A 9,916-nucleotide genomic window follows, 5' to 3' on the forward strand; every position below is an offset into this window, starting at 1 on the left:
TTGGAAAGGATTCTGTACTATTGCCAATATCAGATATGCTCTGCCAGAAGGTAATCCCTTCTGTCCCTATGACACAGTGGGTTAATAACATTTCCACAGATCCAATTAGTGGTATCCTGAGAACCAACAAATCAAAAAAATAGGATCAATGTACAGATTTGCTGGGATGAAGATGGAATTTTACCTCTACACAAAGTTATGAAGTGGACCTTTATGGACTATCTTAAAGATTGACTGAGGAAATGATGAAGACTAATGTAGAATTCAGAGTACTTCTCATTTCCCACCTTGTGGAACACGAATATGCACTTTCATGCACCACATGGCTCTTAATTTGGTCCCTGGGCAGTCTATTCTACTGCTTTACTGTTCTAACAAAAATGAGAGCTATAATATAAGTTTTTCCTGAGATATAATCTCAGTTGGGTTGGTGCAATTTAAAATCATTACTTCATAGCCTAAACTCTGGAGACACTCAAATCTTTCAAAAATTGCTATCAAGTCTTCCCTTAATCTCCTTTTCCCCAAGCTAAACTTACCTAGCTCTCTCAGCCTTTTCTCATATGGCTTGCCTTTTAACTACTTTATCATTTTTGTCATCTGTCTCTGGACCCTCTCCAGCTTCTCCACATCCTTTGAAAAATGTGGAGCCCAGAATTGCACACAACACTCTAGATGAGGCCTAACCAGCAGCAGATAGAAAGGACTATCACCTTGTGTGTCTTATACCTAACACTCCTGTTGATGCAGTGATACAGTCTAATTACATTTTTTTGCAAGGAGAAGAGGATAATCAGTGAGGTGATACTGGGATATAACAAAAATATTTAAGGGTACATGCAACCAGTCAATGATCGTGTGACTTTAAGCCATGTGATCATAGATGAGGAGCAGTGTGTGCAAACATTCACTTGTGCTGAGGACTGCACTGGGAACCCAGTGTAAATAACTCAGGGTGGGGGGAGGGTTGGGCAGAACTGGAGGAGTGCCCAACCCTCCCCCCAGTGTAGTGGGGGTTGACAGATCTGCAGGGGAAGGGTGAATAGGTCCACAGAGGATATGGGAGAGGTTGGTAGTCCAGAGGTGGGAAGGGAGTGGGGTGGGTCTAAAAATAGCCTGGTACAGGTCAGAGGGGTAGGAACCCAGGACTGGGGCAAGCAGCTGGGCTTTCTAGCCCCAGGGCTGCACTCCAAACATGTTCAAACATTTGATAGATCACATTAACATGTTCCCAATCTAAGTTAGTTCACCTACTCAGGTCAACTACCTTAAATTGGGCCTGCCATTTTTGGCCCAATTTAAAGCCCCTGAACATCTGTACAGCTGGGTATTTTGATCAACCTAACCCTAGTTAGGTCAATCTAAATGTAACCTCTGCATATACCCTAAGTAGGTAAAGACAAAAATACTGTTAGGAAAGTTGGAGGGACTTCAAAAAACTAGGAAGCTATGCAGCAAAATGGTTAACAAATGCAATATTTGGAAGAAATTATTACGCTTCTAATTAACTGTGCTATTCAAAAAAAATGGTCAGGAAAAGTCATATTGTGGAGAGCTCAGCTCAAACATATAAGGCTTCTAACAGAAACCAGTGCAAGACAATACCTAAATGGTATAATGCCGTTAGATAAATTAATGGTTTATTCTCACCTACAATGTTCAGTACAAGAGAAATATGGCATAAATGGCGTCTCACCTGGATGACAGATGATTAGCATCATGGAGAGACTTTCATAAGAGAAGAAAATGAAAGAGGAGACTTATTTAGTTTAGGGAGGAAATAAGTGACATGATAGACATGGCAGAAGAGAGTGAATAATGACTGAGAAAGTCAGTCTCATTGACTTTTTCTCATACTAACATAAAAGCAAGGGAACAATGAAATTGAATGACAACAAACTAAAATCTTAAAAATATTCTTGTACACATTCTTCTCCAACTTTTATCTGAGGCTAATTTGTACAAAATGAATGTTTCCAACCATGAGATCTTACAGTACCTTCAGCTTTCCTGTGAAATATGAATTTTCATTTTCACCTAGTAGAAATGTTACAATCTTTGCATTGTCCTACACTCAAAGAAGGGTGAGTGTGCCTGAAAGCTTGCAAATAAAGAAAAAATGTTGCTATTATCTAGCATGAGAACATAATCCAGCCATTAATTTTTTTAATTAGAAGGAAAAACATCTCCCATGGATAGATGACTCTATAATGTTCTCTTAAAGGATTCTTGCACATTCTTCTGAAGCATCTGATAGTAGCCACGTTCTGAGACAGGAGACTGGTCTAAGGGCATGGATTGATCCAAGGGCATGGTCTAAGGGTAAGTCATGTACCATGTACGAAGTCATATATTTACTAAGAGGGGTGAGGGACTTACAACGTCAGATGTGTCTCAGTAACTGGCTATGTGTATGCTACTACCACATGGTGGATGAAAGCTAAGCTTCCATAGCTTGCCCCTCAAGAGCATCTTGGCTGCATTACCCATTGATGCACATGATCAGTTACCATCATGGAGCAGCTGCTGTGCTGTAAGGTCTTGTCCCTAGCTCTGTTGAAGCCCTAATCTGTAAATGCTGCAGCTGAAGATGTGCCTCTAGTAGTTGCTGGTCTTATTTAACGCAGGAAGTCCAATGTTTAAAAATAAACTTGACCTTTCTACATAGTTATTATCATTATTGCATGTCAACTTGTGTGTGAGGCTATCCTGCAAAAAGTTGCCCATTGTTAAGATGTTGTTTGTAACCTTCACTAGCATTGCAAGCATTTCCTTTATTGCTGTGCTCAGCTGCTGAGCTAATAGAAATCTATAGCCTACTCTCTAAATAACCTGAACTGATAATTGTCAAAGTTTAGAAGCCTTAAATATTGAATTCCAACATTCTCACACTGCACTTTGTCTCATTTAGCAACCGTCCCTCAAGGGTTAACAATAAAAACAAGACCAAAATTAATTTAATCCAGATAGACATACTATTTAGCATTCTCCAGTTTAGATTCTCTGATTCAGCCAAACTGTGTTCTTCATAATTCAGGGAAGGGGTGGATACAATGTCAAGTGTAAACTGTCTTGGATACTTCTTTGGTCTTGGGATCATCCAGATGCCTGGCCAACATCCAAAGCAAGTCAGAACAGACTCCAGATCACAATTGGTTCTGCTTATCCCTGGATTTGGAAAGGGAAGTAAGCTATTCCAGCCCCATTCTTCACAGTTTACATGCCCTGTAAAACACTGACACGGCTTTGCTAAAAGAGGTAGTTAGCCATGTTAGTTTGGCAGAAGGCAGGGTAGATCTGCACCTTATAAACTATCCAGGACATTGCAGGTAAAGTCTTGGCAGCATTCACATCTGTTCCTGTCTGCCTACTCCCACACTATCTGTGTAAAAGAGGGAACAGTATCCACATGACAGATGCTCATTCCCCAAAGCAGATTAGAACCTGAGCTGGTCAAGAATTTTCTGTTAAATTGTTTTTCTGATGGATCTCTGACTCTGACAGAATGACCTCTGCACAAAATCAACATTTTCTGCGGGAAACCCTCATTTTTTTTTCAAAAAGTGTCATCTGTCTGTCCGTGCCCGCTACCCCCAAGAAAAACAAAAGTGATAGCTTAACAGCTACCCAAGCAGGATGTCCTGGTCACGTTCTGCCTTGGGCCATTCCATCAAAGCTGAGCCACCTGCGTTTTCAGCCTCTGCTTCCCCCTCTGCTCAGTTGTTAGAAAGACAGCCAGGCTATGGAGATCTGGGCAACTCCTGTTAACACTTAATTAATGACACATTTAAGGCAGAGAACTACCAAAAAAATTGGTTGTCCTGAAACGGAATTTTTCTACAAATTCCTTCCTGTTAAAAAGTCACCTTCTAAAGTATCTAAAACACTAGCATTTGTTAATCTTTGTCCTGAATTGGGAGACATCATTTTTCAAAAATATGACATTTAGAAGATGGAAGGGATCTTTCTTCTCTAACCACTCCACCATACACATAGGTAACCCAGAGAGTTATCTCCTTATGCCTCTGCACAACGCGCAAGGTGGCTCTCAACTAAACCCACAGCGACTCTTGGGTCCTTGTTTTCAGCATGAACAATCCATTCACATACAATGCAGAAGCACAGTAGCAAATATTATTTTCCCATATAAAATGGATGGAGTTTAAGTATTTCACTTTTCTGCATCTTTACTCCTAAAGCTAAAGACTGGCTCCAAATCAGCACAATACTTATGCATATTCCTAATTTAAAATTACATGGGACTACTACTGGGGCTTGTTTCATCATTTTTACATGAGATACTGTCAGTGTGACAGGTTAAAATTAAGCTATCTTTAGTGTTGCCTGATGGCTTAGGATTTCATATTCTTCACATTGATATTCTCTACCAGATAAGGCAACATTTCATAATTTGACCAGAACGAGGTAGTTAGCCACATTAATCTGAAGTTGGGAAGAAGGTAAAGCAGAGTAGCTTCAATTAACATTCATTAATTAGGAGCCATCAGTATTTTTTAATCTATGCCATTATGCAATATATAACTATTCACCTAACCAAATACTATTTGTCTGAAGACTGTCTGCAAGCAATTTGCTATCAAAATTAGAAAATAAAAATTTGCTTTAAGTTAATTTCCTAGGACGCTCACCTCATGTGATATTATTTCTATTCTATGACTGGATAAAGCATAACTTCTAAAATCAGGTTTCAGGGGCAATACTTATGTTTATAAATTCCAACTACATCTTACGTACATGTTCTTGAGAACTGATTTAAAACTAATCATTTTGGCAAATATCCCTGCCAATAAATGTGTGCACTAGAACATTTGCACAAAGGGATGCAAACACATTCAAAGCAAATTCATTGTTCTAGTCAAATGGAAGTTTTGTGGTATTCATCTATGTTATTAAGCTGTCACCAAAAAATGTGCAATTGTACTAAGATTTGTATAAGTGACCTCCCATAGAGAACTGCATCTTTTACATACTAATGAAGTACAACAAAAAAGTGTAACTTAGTCATTTACATGTTAATAGAACTTTATGCATGAATACTGTTTATTCAGCATGCCAGAAATACTAAAAGGAAGGTGTTAACAGAAATAAGACAGGGTTAATTAGGACATATGGAATGGGATTTGGGTAACGAGACATTAGAATTAACTCTGTTTATCCAGCTGTACTAGGAGAAGAGGAGGTGTAACTCTGAGCTATACAAAGGACTTTTCTGCAGTTGCATTTTGGGACCAACATTTCCTACTGCTGATATCACTGGCAAAGTTTCACTAGTGGTTACTACAGCTGGAACATTAGTGTCAATAGGGCCCTGCAAAGCCACTGGTATTTTTTAACACTATGATCTAACTCCACCCAGAAACTTAATGACGCTATTAAAAATCATAGCAGCCTGCTGAGTCTCGTCTCCACTAGGACTCCCACTGCTGCCAATGCTGACAGGGCTGATATTAGGAACAGGAGGAACAGTTGGCAAAGTAATTTTGGCAATTTTACAAAGGACTAAATATAGAGGCCCTAATTCCATACATTTTACACGCATTTTAACTTACTGTACATAATTAGTTCCATTGACAACTGGTTTAGTCAACTGCATAAATTTAGGCATGCATGTGTTAAAAGATTTAGAATTGCAAATCTAGAAAGGCATTATGGCTAATCAATGTGAATAGGTATGAATGTGAAAATAGATATTTGGCTTTAAAAAGCAGAGAAGTTTGAACTCAACATTAGTTCATCATCTTGGCATTCAGTCCTTGAACTTGATTAGTTTTTTAAGTGGTTATACATTCGTGGCAATGTTCAAGGACAAGACACATTGAAGAAACAGCTTTCTGTTTAGAGACTGACAAGTAATATTGCTTTGAAAAAAATATGTTCTTCTATTGAAATATCCTATTGACTGCAATGGATTGGGATCTTCTCCTAGGTCTGCATTAGGGACGTTTTATTAGTTTCTATAATGATGCACTTGAGCAGGATTTAAAAAGCACAGATAGCCCTGAATTCCATTGACAGTAAATAGAATTCAGGTGCCTTACCTGCCTTTGAGAATATCCTCTTTTTTAATACATTTCCTCCATCTTCTCTGTTTTGTTAAATGCCAATAAATATCTATTGTATTAAATTGGCTAAATTGCATGTGATTGATTGATTGATTGATTGGTTGATTGGTTTTAGGGCTTAGCTTGCTAGTATTCTGAGAGGGAAGGTATCTGTCATTTTCAAAGAGGCAAAGAAATATGGAAGTGACAGTCTGTGCTGATAGGACAAGGGCATTGAAAAGGCTGCTGTCTTTCTCTACAGCAGTGCCCTTGAAGTGTAACAACATAAATGAAAGAGGATCAAAAAGTCAGGCTCGGGACAGAAGTTACACATAAAACAGTTTAAGCAATCAGAAACTGGTTTAAACCTGTAAAAGAACATAAGTTCAGTGCATATAAACCAGTTTCAAAATGACTGACACTGGTTTAAGATAAACTTAGTTGAATGTAGTATTAGACTTAACTGATTTGGGTCAAACCAATTTATGGAACTTCTGTCCAAGACCTCTTCCTGGTTTACCAGAGTCCCCCAGCATCCCAGCATGCTTTTCAGCCCTGGGCTGGGTTGTGCTGCCTGCAACAGACAGCTGGTCTAGCCCCACCCCTCTGCTCTCTTGCTGAAGTGTCAGGGAGGAGAGAGAGGGCAGATGCCAGCCCCGCATGGCCTCCTGAAGCTAAGGGGGCAGGGTATATTCACCCCCTCCCTCCCCTTCTCCCCAGGGACCAAAGCCAGGGGTCTGACTGGCCCGGGCGGAGCAGCCCCTGTCAGGGTAACCTCCCTCCTCACTGCTACAGCAGCAGGGGCAAGGGTGATGGCATGGTCAGAGCCAGCTAGCCAGCATAGCCCTGCTATCCACCTGCCTCACCCAGGGCTGAGGCTGGGGCTGGGAGACTGAGTTGGGCCAGCCCACAGGCAGTGCTGAAGATAGGCATGGAGGGGCTGGCCCAGGCTGGACCATGGGGGCACAGTTCTTCTCAGGTGGCTGCAGCTCCAGCTGGGGCCATGGGAGCTGTGTACCCAGATTGCTCCTGGTTCCCTATGCCCAGGTCAGGCCAGGCTGTCATGGAGATGCAGCCAGCTGGGAAGAGCCCTGCCCCTGCAGCCTGGGCCATGTCCACAACTGGCCCTGCTCAGCCCTAGCCAAGGCAGGTGGACGGTGGGGTGAGCCCAGGCTGGGCCACAGGGACAGGACCCTTCCCATCTGGCTGCAGCTCTGTGACAGTCCAACCCAGTGCGCACAGGCGGCAGCTGGCCAGGCAGCAACATGGAGGCAATGCCGCTACAGCTGCAGCTGCAGACAGGTACCTTGGCAGTTAGACTGGCCACATGGACTGTCTTAATCATGCCCACAGCTACCTGTGTCAGTTCAGTGGTACCAGCAGGCCCGGAGCCCAGCATCTGCCTACCACGGGGACTTGTGTGTCTGCAGCCACTGCTGCCGCATCCCCTGCATGGTACTTGCTCATTGGCATCATGCAGGGGGCATGTTGGTGGCAGTGGCTGTGGACACACAAGACCCTGCAGTGGGTGACTTCCAGGCTCAAGGGCCGCTAGCACTTCTGAGTCAGACCAGGCAGCCATGGGCATGATTAACACATCCTACATGGTCAGTCCAGCTGCCAAGATGCCCACCCGCACCTGCAACACTGTTGCCTCCACACCACTGCCCAGCCAGCCACTGCTTGTACACACTGGACTGGGCTGTCATGCAGCTTCAGCCAGCTGGGCAGTGGGCTGGTCCTGCTATCCACCTGCCTTGGCTGGGGCTGAGTAGGCCTGGCTGCAGGAGATGCTGAGGGAAAATGTGGAGGAGCCAGCCCAGACCATGGGGGCAGGGCCCTTCCCAGCTGGCTGTGGTTCTATGACAGCCTGTCCTGGCCTGGCCTGGGTGCAGGGAGCCAGAAGCAATCCCGATAGACAGTTCCCATAGCCCCAGCCTGAGCCGCAGTTGTGGGAAGGGTCCAGCTGCTATGGCCTGGCCCAGCCCCACCATCCATCTGCCTCACCTGGGCTGGGGAAGCTGGGGCTGGGACTGGGGCTGAACCGGGCCAGCCTATGGGCACTGCTGAGGGTGGGTGCGGAGGGGCTGGGCCCTTCCCAGTCAGATGCAGCTCGGGCTGGGGCCACAGGAGCTCTGTACCCAGATTGCTCCCAGTTCCCCACACCCAGGCTGGCCCAGGCTGTCAGGGAGCTGCTGAGGTGGGCAGGGCTCTTCCCCTCCTTCTACTCCCCTGCCATGGGGCCGGAGAGGGGGGAAGCTCTGTGCATAAGCAGCAATAGAAAATATTATTTGGGGGGTCTGGGTGGTGTGGAGCAGACCTGCCTGACCCCAGCCCTCCCTCCCCCAGAGTCATTCCAGTGCAGGCACACACTGGTGCTGTGTGCATGGCAGCAGAGGAGCACGTGGCAGGGGCACTGGGTGTGGTGCTGCAACAACAGTGGTGCTGGAGCCGCTGTTGCTGGCTCAGTTTGGGGGCAGCTAAGCTCCGTTAGCCCTGGCCTTTTGTTGCCTATGGCTTTGTGCAGCACTGCCTCGGGGCTCAGGGCTGGGGGGGCACAGCACTGGGCCCCGCTGTGAGGTAGGAAGGTAAACCTGTGCTCCCAGCTCCCCACTCCCAGGCTGGGCTGGAATGTTAGGGAGCCACTGCAGTAGGCATGGCTCTCCCCTTCCTCCACCTCCCCTGCCACCAGCAGAGGTCAGGTCTGGATATTTCCCTGCTGTCACTGCTTGGTGCCAGCTGGGAGCCATGGTCTGGCTACACTCCCTCTCCCCTCCCTATCCATAAAGCCTGGCAAGGGCTGCTTCCCCCCTCCTCCTCCAGGCACACATGGGCTGGGGTCCCTGCAGGCCGGGGTGGGGTTTTAAACCCCTCCCCTATCAGACTCAGGCCTGCCAGAGCCTGGCCATGCACCCCACTGCCCCCGCAGCTCATCTTCCCTAGCCACTACAGAAGGGAAGGCAGGGCTCAGTCTAGCACCCCCTGGCTTCTGGCTTGAACCACTGCAGGCATGTGCCTGCATTTCTGGAATCAAAAGTGAATGTTTATTCACTTGCAAATTGATTCAATCTACACAGGTTAGACTAACCTGCAAAGATTGAATCAATTCAGGCTCGGGCTTTTTGAATGTCTGTACTTAGCCTCAAAAGGTACCAGGTACTGTCACAAGCAACTCTGCAATCATTCTCGGTGCAAAAGTAGCTCCCATTTCATATGGGAAGCCTCTTCAGAACATTAAATGAGCTTGTCATTAGAAATGGATTGAGTTATTAAACTCACGGTTCTTTATGCTAATTTTTTTAGGTATGTCTATATGGTATACTGTAGTGTACCTGAACTTAGCTCTGAATAAGCCATGATCAATGAGGATCATTGTATTCTGCTGTGTAGACCCTCAGTTCTGCCTATCAAAAGTACTGCATAGGATTAGTACTTATATTGGACCACAGCTAGTTTGGACCAGAGGCTGATCTCATTGTTCATTGATGTTAACCAACTAGCAGCAAAGAAGCAAATGCTGTGGTATATCTCACCAGTGGAAACACTACACAGACATACAGCTGCTACACAGTGGGAAAGAAAAGCTGGGCATTACTGAATATTGTCTCTGTGTAAACTGTATGGTAGATAACATGAAAGAGGCAGAACCAACATAAAATATCCTCAGGGAATAATGCCTTAGCCATACTCCCTCACAGACCTAGTCATCTGTGCAAAAACAGACCTCAAAGCAGACTTCGCACAGTAGTAGTATCTACTACTAATTATTTACATGAGTTAACTACTTCACAGAAACCAGAAGTAATGCCCTTTTCAGAAATCCTTCTGTTCCTATATGCATGAGAGATATCTGT

Source organism: Alligator mississippiensis, chromosome 3 (genome assembly GCF_030867095.1).
Source record: "Alligator mississippiensis isolate rAllMis1 chromosome 3, rAllMis1, whole genome shotgun sequence".
Taxonomy (NCBI): Eukaryota; Metazoa; Chordata; order Crocodylia; family Alligatoridae; genus Alligator; species Alligator mississippiensis.